Source organism: Arvicanthis niloticus, chromosome 28, assembly GCF_011762505.2.
Source record: "Arvicanthis niloticus isolate mArvNil1 chromosome 28, mArvNil1.pat.X, whole genome shotgun sequence".
Classification (NCBI taxonomy): domain Eukaryota; kingdom Metazoa; phylum Chordata; class Mammalia; order Rodentia; family Muridae; genus Arvicanthis; species Arvicanthis niloticus.
In genome coordinates, this window is record NC_133436.1 from 25,898,766 (window position 1) to 25,916,035 (window position 17,270).

The following is a 17,270-nucleotide window of genomic DNA, read 5'->3' on the forward strand; positions in this document are numbered from 1 at the left end:
TCCTTTTGGGTAACTCTTTTGTTTGTTTGCCAAAATGAGAAAGACAAACACCAAGTTCAAATAGGACAGTATCATTGGCTAAAAATTTTTGCACACCAAACTTAAATCTGAGACAACTTCAGAGTTTAGGTTTTCTTAATAGCTTATAAATAATTTGAATTTTATTTTTTGTCATGGTCTATCTTTTATTCCCCGAGCAGAATATGATTTAATAAAACTTTCTGTACCCTACCCTTGACACTCCTATTCCCAGAGTTCAGCTTCCCAGGGAGTTAAGTCAGAATACGACCTGGTGAGTTATACTGGTACAACTTATCCAGGAACACTTTAGTGTGCAGCCCTGACTCCTACTCAGGACCACACACACACACACACACACAGAGTTACACTCACACACACACAGAGTTACACTCATTCAGGCATACACACTTCTAGTGAGAACACTGAACATTATAAACATTCTTCTTAAAATAAACAGTAGGAACAAATGAATAAAAGACCTAGTTTCTCTCTCTCTCTCTCTCTCTCTCTCTCTCTCTCTCTCTCTCTCTCTCTCCTCCCTCTCCCTGTCTCTCGCTCTCACACTCTTACTAGCTCTTTCTCTCTCCTTCCTTCCCTTCTTCCTCCTTCCCTCCCTCCTTTTTCCCCTCCCCATCTCTGTGTTTCTTTCTTCAATCTTATTTCTTCCTTTTCTTCTTTCTATTTTATATCTATTTTACATTTCCCCTGGAGAGGTTTCTGAAGTTCAACAGTGATTTCTTTAATGAAGAGAAAGAAAGTGGGGAAAACAAAACAAACAAACCACAAACACCACTAAACAACAAGAAAATGTACTAAACAGTGCCTTCCAGTGCCCAAGGGAACAGTTTCAAAATAAACATCTCATAGACTGGGCCTCATCTCCTGTGGTAGGACAGCTCCAGCAATACAGCTGAAGTTGCCCATTATGGAAACATGAAGTAACCTCCTAGTGTTGCTGTGAAGAGTTCTCACAGGGGATTTGACAATCCACCTTGAGCCTCACACATTCTGCAGACTCTCCCTGCTATACCCTGTTTTAATGGTTTATCCCTTCCACTGAAGATCCAAAGCCCAAGCTTTTCTTTACAAGTGTCTATATAAAGGAAAACTCTATAAACCAGAGACAAGGAACAGTGATTAGGGAACTTGGTTTGATATCTGGTGGAATTTAGAGAGACAGGAAATTAGTACTGCTTTTATTCCCCCCCTTCCCCAAACCAAAACACACTAACAAAAGAAGATTGTTCACATTTGCAAAATTTGCCTTGAGCTCCTCGGGGGAAAGATGCTATATAAAACCTAAAAATAAGTAATGATCAAAATGCCTTAGAACAACAAGCAGCATTCTAGTAATAACCTCAGAGATGTTATCAACTCTCCAAGAAATGAAGGGGGAAATCACACCAGGATATTATCTGCCTTCTGCGAGCGTGCTCTGTAACAAAACACAATTTGCCGAAATTAGGTCACAGTATTTAAATTAATGAATGTAAACAACAGAATATGTTGCTTCTAAGAAGTTAATGGGAAGCTAGAAACAGGACACTAACCCACCTAAAACGTCAGCAGAAACAACTGATTTTTGGTCTCCAAGGGATGACAAAAAGTTCCGAGGGGTCATATTTTATAACAGGAAGAGACGAGAAGAGACACAGACCTCAAGCATACAGTTCTCTTTAAGTCTCAAGCTACAATTAAGGGCTATTAATTTTAGAGAGGTGTTTGTTCTTTCATCAGCCAGCACAGTAGATCACACTGAAGCCTGCAATTCACTCCCAGTAATATACTTTATTTATTTATTTATGGATTGATTGATTGATTGATTGATTAGATCCTCTTATTAGATATTCTTTTCTTATATCTACATAATTCCTGCTTTCTGTTTTGACTACTACATTCAGAACAAGAGGAAAATACTTGTAAATAAATGTGCCAAAATGTGAAACCATGTGCACTGACCCAAATGTCACTATAAATATAAGTTACACATTACAGGACCACCTGGAGAGTCAGTTAGGAAGTAGGCAGCAGCATCAGGCTTGATGAGAGGCCCTTGGATCCCTGGTGCTGTCCGTTTGTCTATTTGCCATTGACTCTTGATGTCAGCCATAAGACATAAATGTATCACCCCTCCATTTTCCAGATGTGGGAAGAAAAAAAAATGATTCCTTGTTCTCTCACAGATTGTGAATCTAACATCTATTTTTAATTATGTGAGTTTACGTGAGAATGCGTATGAATATGGGACAAGAAACTAGGTAGGAGACTAGGAGAGAAGAAAAAAAATCAGGTTTTTAATTTTGTGTATTATCATTATCATTATTGTTATTATTATTACTATTATTTAGTGTGTGCAAGTATACACACATGCACACACACATACACACACAAACACATAAACACACACACACACACACACACGAGCATGTGTAGAACTCATATGAAAGTCCGAGGACAGTTTCAGTGATAGGTGCTCTCCTTCCACCATGGGTTCTAGAGATCTAAGTCAAGTAGTCATGCTTGCAGGGGCAAGCCCTTTTGCTTGCCAGGCTATCACATTAGTCCGAAAAAGAATGTTTCTGGAAGAGAACCAGAAAGGGTGGTAAACTACATAAAAGGGGAAAGAGACATGATGGAAGCTAACATTGGGGGATGCTGGGATGGGGAGTGTGAGAGGAGAATCAGCCAAAAGAAAGTACCTAGGAAAACGCCACAGTGGAGCCTGGTACTTCACACACAAATCTGATACAAAGAAAATCAGTCTTCTCCAATGGGTCATCACTGATCTCGGATCAGACATTTTCCAGGGCAAGTCCCATGTATACTTTTCCAAAACAAAACAAACTCCATGGTTTTTTGTGTGCTTTAAAATTTTTTGATACTTTTTGTCATTATTATTATTATTATTATTATTATTAATTATTTTAGTTTGTTTTGACTTTGTTTGTTTTGAGAGAGAGACCATAAAGTTGGGCTGTAGAGAGGAGATGGAGAGGATCTGGGAGTTGTTGAGAGAAGGGAAAGAATATGATCAAAATATAGTCTACAAAAATTTAATTAAAAAATAAAGAAAAATTTTATTCATCTGTAAAAACAAAAATGAAATCTTGACATTTCCAGGTGAATGGATGGAACTAGAGAAGACAAACTAAATGGTCAGTCTTATAAGTGGATCCTAGCTTCAAATCTTTAGTTGTTACCGCAACTAATCAAAAAGAAAAATATCACAGTTTGGAAGGCAGGCCAAATTGATACATCTAAAACACAACCCCTGTACCAAAGACTCAAGAAACACTACAGAAGAGGAAGCACAAAGGTTGTAAAAGTCAGAGGCCTGGCTACCTGATACCAATGTCTCCTAAGCATAACTGAGAATATGCATCTATGAACTCACATCAGTGAGGTCACCTAAACAGGATCTCCATAATGACACTAGTTGACATGCCAGTGTGGGTAAGGAAAATGTTACAGGACACCACTTTAATATGAAGGGCTACAGGCAATTAATTGCTTCTAAGAGAAGAAGAATAAGTCTTCTGGGACTAGCTCCTCGATAATTGAACTAATCCCAAGTGGTCATCTCTAAATACATATACACAAATCAGCAACAATAAGTGAACTCAGTAGATTATGTGTACATATAAACATGCATACATATACATACATATACATTCATAAGTTATACATTTGTAACAATAGTAACTAAAGAAAAAAGTCAATAATTCAAGAGGGAGTAGGGAAGGGAAACTGAAGGAACTGGAGGGACAGAGGGAGGGGTTTTAAATATCATTTTCATTTATGAAATTCTCAAAAAAAAAACCTCTAAAATTAAAAAAAAAATTCATCCTCTCTCCCCTCCCTAGTTTATCAGTCCAAATCCAAGCCGAATTTCAGAAGCCTGCATAAATGGCACCTCTTCTGACCTTCAGTAATCTTTAGACTAACTTGCAATGATCAGTTTTCTCTGAATCATCTTGAAGCTGAAGGTAAACCGCCAAAGATTTGATTGTTTTTGTTTCATGTATGTTAGCTTTGTCATTCATATATTTATGTCACACATATTTGTGGAGTGCCTACTATGTGCCAGACACCTCTAGCTTCTTGGTGCACAGCAGGAAGTGTACCAGACAGCTCTGCTCTAATGGGAACTAACTTTTCATTGAGAGTAGCAGCCAATAAACAACATAAAAAAGTTACAGAGTTCTGTAGTCCTCACATAAGGAAAACGCTAGCCGGGGATAGAATGGATGCATGAAGTCACAGTGAGGATATATATGAGGGAGTTACAGCATAAATACTGTCTTTAGTTATGTCTTTTTGTTAAAGTACTGTTGAAAAATCCTTTCTAAGCAAGGATAAGAAAAGCCAAGCCACACGGTGATGGACATTATACACGTATCAATAAATACCCAGTAATTAATTCTTTTAGTTTTCTGCTGCAGCAATTATAAGTAAGCTATTTTTTTTGCCTCTGACTTATATTCTCTGATGAGGAGTAGTGTAAAAGGTCTTAACTCTGCTTCAAGAACAACTGAAGTGCCTTAGCGTCTAAAGTCGTGGATTTTGAATGCACCTCTACTACTCATTAACCGCGCGACCTTGGCCAAATCAATTTTCTCAGCATGGCTTTTATCACTTGCAAAACAGCAATAATTACTCCTGCCTCACAGAACAGAGCCAATGGATTCTGGCATGCGACAGCATTTCTAAGCTATTCTATGTTATACCACTGTTGGCTATTAGTATTATGAATGAAGACTTTGGAGGAAAAGATTTCCTAGAATGTTCACTTAGAAGAGAAGTACATGTAAAAGGAATTTTGGGCCAGAGAGAACTGAGTTAAGACACTAGCTTCAGGAACATGTGGATAACATTTCATAAGGTAATATTTTGAGATTTGCCCAAGGGCTTCAACTAATAAATCTAAAGTTGCCAATGGTGAAATGGAATAAATGTCCAGAGGCTCTAGAGTGGCTGTTCCCTGTCATTTTATCCTCAAGTGGAGAAAAGCAATTACCTATACCCAGAAATACCAAGTCAATCAGGCCTGACGTGGTTACCGGGAACTAGGGGCAAGCAGCATACTTTCGTCTCAATAACTAACTGAGCATGTGCTTCATTTGGGTGAGATCTTGTATATTTTTATGGCTTATAGTTAACTCTGATGTTCCACAGTTCATGACACACACCATTACAAACTGTTCCACACAATCCTAACCTTAACTTTAGGCTGGTTACACTTCCATTCCACTTTGCATTCTGCATTTAAAAAATAATGTGCCCCCAGAAGTTCTGGAGGGCAACTCCAGAGTGCCTTTGACCATGGGTATATTGTCTGTTTATTCTAGAAGCTTCTTTTTTTGGTGTAGCTAACTGGAGAATATAAAGTGCAAAGATGGTTAATATGGGCAAGAACAATGTTTGTTCTAATCACTCAGCTATTGCAGAGGGCTGTGGGTATTGAATTATTGAGATTCCTTTCTGGGACATACAGAGGAATAAAAGTTTAAAACTAAGTACATGGATTAAAAAGTGTTTAAAGGCAACAACAATAACAACAAAAAAAAAATGTATTGTATTGTGTTTGTAACAGTCCTAAAGGAAAGATCCTTGTGCATGGTTACTCACAGCGTTAGCAAAACGGGAGTGGCTCTGTAGTGAAAAAGCTAGGCAGCCAGCTGCAGAGGCAGGGAGATGCCACCATCACAAATCAGCATGGCACTACTCTCAGTGGTAACCACTCTGAGATAATTTTTCCCCCTAGGCTGGTCTTTTTTTTTTTTTTTTTTTTTCAAGCCCAAATGGTTCTTTCAGTGGACCATTGGGAAATTGAACATTCAGCACAATTGTCACAGGGAGATAAGTATTCCAGATGTTGGGACTCAGAGGTTAAAGTGGGTTTTGTTTGCATTACTGACAGACACCTCTCTGCTTATGCAGGAAGTGACACACAACCTCAGAGGTGTTTATGCCCATGCGCTGCAACAGCCTTGCACTCCACGCACGGTTGTGACAGCAGAGACATTCCGGGACATTTGTTCCCAGGCTTAAGAAATCTCCATAAACTTTGCCATAAATCTAACGGCAGCTAAACGTGAGAGTTTCTGTTTTGTTATTAGATATCTTAATCTTCCGCATGGAACATCATTCATGCCACAAGAAAAAGAGAAGAAAGGCTTTGAACAATAAAACCAGCAACATGTCTCCCCAAACCATGAAATAGTTAAGAAGGAGAGAGCCCCTGAACATGAGTACAACCAGAATGTGAAGGAAACCCTTCTCAAACTCACAAAAAAAAAAAAAAGGTCTGGCAGGCTGCAGAGAAGCCTGGTCTTCCCTGATGGAAGGTTGTAAAGCCGTGTGGATCCTTGGGTTTTACTATTCGTTTCCTGCAGGCAAGAAAGGAAAAGCAACAATAAAAGCCAAGCCCAGCTCTACTTAGAAACTGCTTCCAAAAAAGCATGTTTCTGTCTGTGAAACTATAAAGACAGATGTCGGGCTGATCATCCCTTTTTCTTATCCAGTGATAGAGACGAAAATTATTACATAGATTGAAAATTACAACATTCAACCATATGTAATAAGTGTTCTTAAGTCAGGAAAATACAAAAACCATTATTGGCCAAAGATGATGGAAATGATTTTATCTTGAGGTCTGGCCTGAACACATGTGGACAAAGACTGAATCAAAATAGGTCAGAAAAGAAATTCCGGATACATACAAACAGTAAAACATACTTAGTTTATGACATATTCTTCCCTAAGTTGGCAAGAAAGAGTTTCAATAGAAAAGAGAAAGAGAACACTATTCAAGACATCATTGAAAAATGGAAAGAAAGAGGGGGTTTGTTTAAAACAGGAAATCCAGGAAGCGAGAATAAACACTAACAGAAATAACGGATGCTGTGGCCTACCTAAAGGAGGCGCTAACAATGAGCTGGGTCACACTAGACTTTTGGACCGCCTGGAAGCACTGAAGTGTCAAGTGACAAAAAACATAGATTACTTAGTCAAATGTCTGTGGGTATATTGAATGAGAAACAAAGAGAACCTGCATGCTTGCTATCAAGAGGCAGCCCATTCCTGCCACCAGGTAAACAGTTGAATGACACTTCTTCAGGGCATTTAAGAGAGTAACAGGCCCAGAATGCCGGACAGCTACTCCCAAGTGAAGGCAGTGGTTCTCCTTGGGCTAATCCTCTTTCCATCTTTCATCCTCTACTGCTTCTCCTTCTTTTTTGATGGTGGTCCTAGAACTAACTTCCCAGTGACCCTAGGACCTCTGCATGCTAAGCAAATGCTTCTCACCCCGCCCCTATGTGATTTATTTCTCAAGTGGGAAGATTAAGTGAAAGTCTGAGCATCTGTGCACTACCTCAGCCTCTTTTCTGCCTCGCTCTCTTGGACACCAGATACCCCACTGGCTGTTTGAGGGAAGTTTCAGGAACTTCAAAGGTTAAAGACAAACTGAGCGAGCATCAAGCAGTGGGAGCTATAGCTGGGAGCCCAGTTCTAGCTATGATCTCATCTACAGCTTACTGTTGTAAGCTTGCCCCATAGTCTTTGCCCACCATGATGGTCTGTGATCCTGTTGAATCAGGGCCCAGAATAAATCCTTCACCCTTTAAATTACTTATATCAGGTATCTTGTCCCAGTGGAGGGAAAAGTGGACAATTCCTTGGACAAATTTCTAGGGAGAGAGGAGAGAGAAAGAAAAAGAGAGAGGGGAAGAAGAAGAGGAAGAGGAAAAAGGAGGAGGAGGAAAAGAAGAAGGATGGAGGGAGAGGAGAGAGGAAGGAAGGTTTGAAGCAGAAGCAGGAGAATAGAGAGTTCAGAGAGTTCAAGGAATTCTGGGATACAGTCAGTCTGAAGACTATACAGGAAATCTCCAATGATGTTCAGAAAACAAACATCTAGAAAGGATGGTTCTAAGGATGGCATCTCCCAAACAGAAGATGGAAGGATTATACTGGACAGAAAAGACAGAAGTATTTAGACTTTAAGGATATAGTAGAGTAAATTAAATATCACTGTTAAGTGTTAAAAGACAAAATTAAGCAGACTTCAAAAGGCAGGACAATGTTAAGTAAAGAAGATGAAAAAGATGGGAGACAGAAGGTGCAAGACAATAAACTAGTGTCAGAGAAGGCCAACATCTCAATAATAGGGCCTCTTCAAAAGGAAAACGCACAAAAAAAAGACTTCAGTAATATTTTACAGAGCTAAAGAAAATGAGTTTTCACACTGAACGTTTCCACCAACACCCCAACCCAATTCAGGGAATAAAGACCTGTGCACACCAAATTCATGGTGACAATTCATAGTGAGAAAACCAGAGAAGACACAGTGAACAAAGAATCCATGCACAGAATGAGGATGTTCTCCTCAAAATGACGAGGCACTTTCTAAACTTGTCTAATACAACCTACCCCGTACTTTTCATCAGCTTGACTATACATTGACCCTTTGAATAGAAGCTCACTCCCAGCCTCTGAGTTGCTATGCAGAATTAAGACTTGCAATAATGATCATGTACACTTGCAAATCGGGTTAATAACAGCCAACTGCACAAAATCTGTCTGTCAGAAACAAAAACACAAAGGTCTTGTCTTTGATATTTTCAGATGTCTTCAGGTTTTTTTTTTAAGTGTTTCAGTGTGACACACATTGTCTGAGAGGAGGAGAGGGAGGGACTCTGCGGGCAGCTCCATTATCTATGCCTCATTGTTAGCCTGGTGAGACGATATCATTTACCCTGCCACCTTTGTGCCTCTTGGTGAATCAGATAACCTACTTACGCTTTCTAACTGGGGAAGCAATCTGGACCCTCCAAAGAGGCTGCAACTCCCTGGCACTGATTTTCTGTGCTACACTAGTCAGGCTTTGAAACTGTACACTATTTCACAGAAGTCCTGAGGACAAGAGTCTGGTAAAAGAAGATGAGGATTCAGTACAGAAGCTTCAATGGCAGAGATTTCCCCAAACTTGCCAACCACTCTCTATTTATAGTCCTCTGTCTTAATTATTCTTGTGTACTGTATCGTATTCACTTTACTGCTTCAGTGAGTGTCTGCAGAAGGAGACCAGATGGGAACCTGGAAAATCAAGGGGTTCCTACTAGCTGGATGTCACTTGACTGCTAAGACTTCCTTGGGTCACAACAGAAACATTCCCCAGGGTACAGTCGTACGGTTGGTGTGATCCATAGGCTAGAGACATCACAGGAAACCCAAAGTAAGTGCTTGTTTTACATAATTGAAAGTTAAAGGGGCGGTGTAAGGACAGTACTAAGAGAAAAGGGGAACAGTCACAGCTGTCTGGGTGCATCTTTAGGGGAAATACATGAAAAGTTGCTCTGAGCTTATACCTCTTCCAGAAATGTTCAGAACCGAGGACACGCCATCAGAATGAACAGTCCTATCATTGCAAATAAAGCAATATTCATTGGTTTTTATTGTCATGACTCTATTATTATGTTTAATCATTCATTATTATGTTTCTAGATTATTACAGTTATTGATGATACTGTTATTTAACCTCATAGTAAAGCTGCTTCCCTTAATCAGTCAGTTTAATTTTTGTATTGTGTTTCTATGGTACAAGGGACATGATTGTTTTTTATTTGCCACAGGCAGCAAGGATGAAAAAAACAGGAGGGATACTGGTGCCTGGAACATCATGCTTGACAGAACCTGTGTCTTAAGCCAACTTTGTCAGGACATTTAAATAATGACATGTGTCCTGTGGAAGAGGAACACACCTGCAGTTTAGTTCAACAGAACCAGTGCCTTCTTTCAAGTCCTTAAAAAGATAAAATTGACAAGTGTACATTATTTCTCTGAAAATATCTTTTTCCATTTTCTTCCTATCTGATCATGGTTTGCTGTTGAGTAGGGAAGGTGTGTGTGTATGGGAGCTGGGAGTTGTCTTCTAATACCCGGCTGTGAAATCTACTGAGAATCTAAAGGTTAGAACAAATGCATCTTCAAAGCTACTGTTTTGAACCTTACAGATAGAAACAATAAGCTTCATAGAGGTCAAATCATCTGCCGAGGTCACATAGCAAGTGAAGAGTAGGTCTCAAAACAAGGAGTGCTGAGTCCCAGGCAAATTTTCTCTCTTCTCCAACCAGTGTTTCTCAAAATGGGCTTCTAAAAATGACAGTGATGAAAAACAGGATTTAAAATAATTTATGCATTATCACAAAGCCTCTTTCTGTCAATATGAGGAAAAGCATTATTACTAAATTGGCATTTTCCCCACTAAATTGGCATTTCCCTCCCCCCAAAATATCTTCAAAAATATTATGAATATTGGATGTTTCATTCTTATAATTTACTATTAGTAAATTGCATTAATCCTCAGAAAACCTGTGATAAATCAGAGATCTGAAGGAAGGTGATTCATATGTTACTGAATACTGTCAGACAAGGATGTGTAATATGTATCAGATGCTTTGGGGGGGGGATGAAGGCAGCCTTTAGTTAAAGCTTACAGTTATGGATGCTAGCCTTCATTTCCTCCTGACACCTCTACAAAACATCTTGGAAAAGTCACCCGCTTCCCAAGAAGCTACCGCCTTGCCCACTGTGGGGAAATCTCACATATTCTCAGTTTATTTCATACTTTGTGCCTTGTCCCTCCTACAAACCCATCCCTGTATCATGGTTAAGAGTCACTAGGGAGTAGGGGATCCAGACATTCTTGCTTCAGAGTCTAGCTGAGTTGTGTTTGCCAAAATGTATGCTGAAGGCAACTCCACTGAGTCTTGATATTTCCTGCTTTACCAAAGCCATGTCTTGCAGATAAAGGAGAGGAGGCTGAGGCAGGAATGAGAGAAGTCTATTAAAGACAACACTTCTGTTAATGAGTAATGGATTCACCATCCCTCACAGTGGAGGCGTATAGCAGGTCAGATTAGCAGCCCCAGCTCTTTGCCCTTTGTTACATGTCTGCTTTCTGTCAAGTAATCCTGCAGTTCTTCCCACAGAGGACGGGAAGAGCTCAGCTGACCTGGACTACCCAGTCTGGCTTACCTCAGCCTGCAGGATCTAAGTAACAACTACACTGAGTCGATGTCAAGCTCAAGTCATAAATCTGCTTCTACTGATTTCCTAGTGTGGCTGCCATGGCCACAGGAAAGCTTTCCTTAAGAAGCCTGTAGACTTAAAGTTTTCAAAAACCTACTTTAATAAGAGTTCTTAAATGCTTCAACCTCCCTTTTAAGCCGATTGACCAAAGGTAGAGGAGAAAGATGGTTAATAAAACAAAGGGGAATGTGGACCTATTTAGAAGCAGTTCTTTGGGGCAATTCCAAACACAAATCAATAGCAGTGGCTCAATCCAGAAGAAACTGCAAGGCTCCCCCAAATTAGCAGAAGTCCGGGAAGCAGCAAGAAATATCCTGAATACTGTGACAAGTTCTTTGTTGTATTTTTCTCTACAAAGTCATGACAGGCAAAGATCAGCATAGACCAAGCATTGCAAGGTGAATCACTGCAAGGAATCCTTTCATTGTCATGGGGTTATATTCATATTCTTTGTAAACATCACACTTCCTCTCAAGTGTCTGCTCCAGCAAAACATCACATACCCTTTTCACAAGACAGCGTTCAGAAAAACAACACATGACTGCCTCAGCAAAACATCTTTTCGTAAGACAGCTTCCAGAAAAACAAAATCACATGACACAACTAAGTCTCCAAAGAAACCAAAAATGTCTATGTCAGAAGCCATTCACCATCCAACCTTTGTCACAGGGTGAACACATATGAAGGCAACCAGAAGCCAACACGTAAAAAAAAAGCCAATCCCAGCTAGCTTCCCTGAGAATTCATCCAGCCAAGAGATAAAAGAGAAATAGATTCTGATGCTCTATGTTCATGGGATTTGTTGGTCATTGATGCATCAATGGTCACATGTTAAAGAGAAGAGGTTGTCTGTTTGTTGCTATGTTGGTTGTTTTCTTTAATTTCTTCCCTACTTGTACTAGACCACCTCAAGGAGAAATGGAACCACTTTATCACCAATGGTTACTTTTCTTAGTGACATAAAATCTTCAAATATCCTTTTAGTAATGAACATTTAAAAACATCTCACCAAATACTGCTCACAATATCTTTATTTAAGAAAAGAGAAAATACCATATTCTCATAGCAATAAGTACATTAGAATTTATGGGAGAAGAAAACACTGGTGGTAGCTTTCATAAGCATGCAAGTCCATCTCTGGGAGGAGTTATACTACTTGCCTCGCCCAAAGTTTATATAATATAAACACACTGACAAAGGACCAAAACAAGAAACAAGAAGGGAACAGACCTAGCTGATATTTTCAGCTTGAATTACTGAGAACAGAGAATATACTAACATGAAAATAAAAGTGAAAATTTCAATCATTCTATCCCCTCACCTTTCCCTTTTTAGGCAGAAAGAAAGTGGCCTACGAAGGAATGAGGTTCTGGAATACTCCCTAGCTTGCTAGTGAAGAATGAGCCTGCATGGGATGCTCAAATGCACAGTAGCATGAAGACAGAAGCATGACAAAAATATCATGGAAGATAAAGGAAAAGGTATATTAAGAAAGCTGTCCACAGCAATCAGGTCTATAAAGAACCAGGAAGATAAAGTTAAAGACTAAATAGACACTTGTTTATAGAAGTGAAAATGTGTGCTTGCTGACAATCCACCAAATACCTAAACCATAGGAGAAAGACTAGTAAAGTAGACAGGCAAAGAAAACAAAACAAAAAAACCAAAAAACAAACAAAAAACCTCGATACTGAGGAAAACTGATATTTTTTTAATCTTTAGTTATATAGAAGGTAAATGAGCTGTATAATTTGTTACTGCCTGCCTTTGTGGAAATCAGAAAGATGAAGGCAAAGAAACTCAACAGACAATAACCAAGGTTACCAGTACTATGTAGTGCTATGTTATTTAAACATATTTTATGTGTTGGGAAAGAAGATAAAGTTATATCTTCAGGTGGAGAAAAAAATGTAACTGGAGGGTCCACATAGAGAAGACCTTACTGTCACAGTAGGGAAGGGATTATAGATCATTGGCTTGTACCCTTCTGGGATCCATTATACATGACTGTCATTTAGCACTTATAGTTATAGGTAACAAATATCACCATGAACTAGGCATGTTAAGAATGTGTTTCATATATTAACTCATAGGCAATTTTCTACCATGTTCATATGATTAGTTCCTTCTTAGAATGCAAAGATAAAGGCTATCAGAAGGGTTAAGTCATTTTCCAAGTTACAAACTAATAAACAGCACATCTGGGATTCAAATCCCTGAGTCCAAGGTCCATGTTGTTTTCAGCATATCGTATTACCTGGCTTAAATGAGGAAGGAAAGCTAGACAGAACAAGGAAGTGAAACCAGAGATAAGTTGTCAAAAGGTTTAAATTTAGCGAACCAACAATATTGGTTCAGATAGTCCCATACAAGGAATGACCTGCAAATAGCTTTATTGTGACGTTGGCCAAGAGGTACGGGGACCTGCTGGATTCAATTCTGCAAGGAAAGTGATAGCGAAAGGCTGTGGCCTGCACCCAGGCATCAGTGAAAACAGTCTCCAGTGATTTACCTAAGTGGTGAAGATTATTAAAAGCCCTGGGAGGGAGGCCTGGCTCTTACTTTGTCTGCTACCCGCTCCCCACCTCCTCCCCCCACCCCCCCAGAATCTCACCCTGAGTGCTTTGAAATATGTTTGTTTAGCTTTCACCTTCAGCAATGCTCACTCAGCATTAGTTCCCTGACTAAGGGAAAACAAGTGAAGCCCTCCCCTGCCACTTACATAACTAAACCACTTAGGTGTGTGTTTCTCTAATCAAGATCTAATTCTACTGTGAGTGAGCACCACATAGATGGATGTAAAAACTCAACGAAATGGTGTATTCATACTTTGTGAACATAAAGTCTATATAAACTCCATAAATGCTGACTCTCCCCGGAGCGCCTACATTCCAAGAGCTGACTTGTGCTCAACCCTCCCTGTTTTTTTCTCTCCTAGGTCTTCTCAGTCTTTCATTGGGCTCTCACTATTATCCAAAAAAGACAGACTATGGGCTCAACAGTCACTTTTGTTATAACCGGCAAAGCATGGTGGGCGTGCCAGAGATGTGAAAATTCATGGAAATTAACCACGCTTCACGTTATGTACTATAGACATACCACATGTCAATCTTGCACAAACACAATGCTATATTCTCTGGTCCTCTGGGTGCACTTTGTAAACAGTGTCATAAGATGGCATGATGTCCTGCAGAATCAAATCCTGCTCACCACCTACCTGCTTTTGTACCCCTTTACACCTAAATTCACTTTTTAAAATATTTTCTTTCTTTCTTCCTTTTAATTTTTTATTTATTTACCTTTACTTTATGTGCATTATGTTTTGCCTGCATGTAGGTCTATGTAAGAGTGTTAGTTCTTGGAGTTACAGACAGTTGTGAACTGCCATGTAGGTGCTGGGATTTGAACTCGGCTCCCCTGGAAAATCAGTCAGTGCACTTAACCACTGGGCCATGTCTCCTGCCCCCACCCCCGCTATACATACATACATACATGCATACATGCATACATACAGATGGTCAAAAATAACAAAATAAGAAGTATGGCTTGAAATATATGACAAGGAAATGAAATTCAGATTTTGTGACTATAAGTAAAGTTTTGCATGCATATGCATCCATGTTCCTTTGTGTACACTTTGGGTGTGGCAGCTGCTTTCCTCTTGGCATGCAGAACTCAGTCATGGTAACAGACTTCATTGACCTTAAGGCATAAAATATCTAGGCATGTGCAGATATTTTTATTTTGCTTTGACTGACATTTTGTGTTACTCTTCCACAGAGAGCACTAAGAAGGCACATGCAAGAGCTGGAGATCTAGGAAAGCAAGAGGTGTTCAACCCAGTCGTCAGGCCTAACAGAGGTGCTCAGCTCAAAGAGTCAGAGAGAATGGTTAAAGACTCCCTCCTCTTCTTTGCTCTATCTAATCCCTCAGCAAATTGCACCGTGGCCACCCATAAAAGAGAATGTAATGTGCTTTACTGAGTTCACAAACTAATAAAATCTAAGCTTATCCAGAGTCACCCACAAGGACACACTCAAAAATAATATTCAGCCAAATATTTCAGAACCCCCATGATCTCATCAAGTTGACACCTAAAAGTCACTATCGTCATAATTATGATAGTAGATATATGGTCACTGATACCTTCTGTCAGTCAGTGGAGTATGGTAGAGTGTTTAGTTTAGACAAGTACCTTTTGCTTGATGTGAGCTTTTCTTTTTCCCAAGAGGTAGCACTGAACCTTGTATCCCTATAGAAAAACATAAGACAAAATAAGAGCAAAGCTGATCCCATCCATTGCTCACGATTTGTGAGCCAGTGTAAGCACATTATAATATTATAAAATTTATCTTTCCTTTTTTCAACTCTTGAAATTCATATTCAGATGCACATATACATATGCCTACACGGTAGAATGGGGAAAAATGGGCTTTGCAAGAAGAAAGGACAGACATGAATCCTGGCCTTATCCTTGATGAACTGACTGACACATTACTTAACTTTTGGGAACCTCATTTCTTTCCTCTGTTGTATGGAACTGTTCCATCATCGAGAAGCAAAATGAGCTCTCCAAGACAATATGTAGAAAACTGCCTTACGTAGTTGGAGCTCAGGTTTTTATATTTACTATCACGTTAGTCACCCAAAAAAGTTTTGTTTTCTGAGCCATTTTGCCCGTTTTAATGAAGTGATAATATGATATCCAGTAAGTATATTGTAGTTAAACTATGCCTGTATTATTAGAAATTTATATCATTGGAACCATTTCCGAGCAGATAAAAGAAATCCAATACTGGTGAAAGCAAAAGAGCACCCCTGAGAGTTTAACTGAGTCATCGGAAAACTCAATATTGGACTTCCAGGGATGAAAGAACTAACTAATTAGCACCACTTTGAACTAACTGCTGTATGCAGGTAGACAGAGTCTTCGAAGTCATAAAAAGAAAAACTTCAATTTGAGAGTACAATCTGTGTTGAGTAAGTCTCTCCATGTTCTAGCGGTTGTTGGTGATAATGGGGTTCCTGAGAAAGGGATTATATTTTTTTCTTTTTTTGATTGAATATTTTATTAATTTACATTTCAGATGTCATCACCTTTCCCCATTTCCTCTTTCTAGACCCCCCTATCCTATCCCTCTTTTTTGTTTTTATACCATTTTAATTACATGCATGCATTAAGGTTAGTTCTAGGTTGAAGGACTAGCAATACAATAGATACAAATAGTCAAGGAACAAGCAAGGCAATAAACAAAATTCCCATGATCACTGTTTCTAAGGGCTTATCAGGATGACCAAAATATCTGAGCCTACTTTCCTGTCCTAACCCAAAGTCATTTTCATGTCTAAAGCCGACTTCCTTGTTCTAGCCTAAAATTTAGATTCCTGTCTGAAATTACTTCTTTGTTCTAGCTTAATGTCAGAAGCCTACTTCCTTGCCCTTGATATATATATATATATATATATATATATTGAGAGAGAGAGAGAGAGAGAGAGAGAGAGAGAGAGAGAGAGAGAGAGAGAGAGAGTAAATTCTGGATTAAGAATCTTATTTTTGCAACAATCCCTGGAATTTGAACGTGTGTTCAAGTTATAAGATCTACATGCCAACTTGACCCACAACAACTTAGGATACTTTTACTCCTTAGAACACCAAAAGGATAACTAAGAAAACTTGAAGTCAAATCACATCCAATTAAGGTTTAAGCACCTTCAATTTGATTTTACTTTGGGTGAAATGGGCAGGACCTCTCAGGGTTAGGTTTGGCTTTTGATTTTTTACTTCATTTTTTTTTGAACTTTCTCTACTCAAAGTCTGCAGTGGCTTATAGGCTTTCAAATACTTTTCCCTTCTGCTGACTATAGGAAAAATCTCAGGGAAGTCTCTTATTGGCTGATGCAGGTCACTTTCTCATTTCCTGGACCGATTTGCAGGTGATGAGGTCATGTTCGGTGACTGATCTCACAGAGAACACAGATGCTACATCAACTACCATTGTTGACCAGGGAGAGAAATTTTTATCTGGACCACATGCTTAGCAAAATGAGGCTCAGCTGAGGAAGACAAACTGAAGGTCCCCAAAAGGAAAGATACAAACATGGGAGAGCCATGAGTCAGCCAGGTCTTCCTGTGCTGAACTGGATCTGATAGCAAGGAA

The 17,270-nt window shown here is 39.2% G+C and overlaps 1 long non-coding RNA gene across 1 annotated transcript; it reads left to right on the plus strand.

The window, feature by feature from the left end:
* Window positions 1–9,091: 9,091 nt before the first annotated feature.
* Window positions 9,092–15,186, plus strand: LOC143439977 (uncharacterized). Its single transcript, XR_013107925.1, has 3 exons — window positions 9,092–9,256; window positions 12,448–12,593; window positions 14,893–15,186. It is a non-coding gene; the product is annotated as an uncharacterized LOC143439977 (long non-coding RNA).
* Window positions 15,187–17,270: the final 2,084 nt, after the last annotated feature.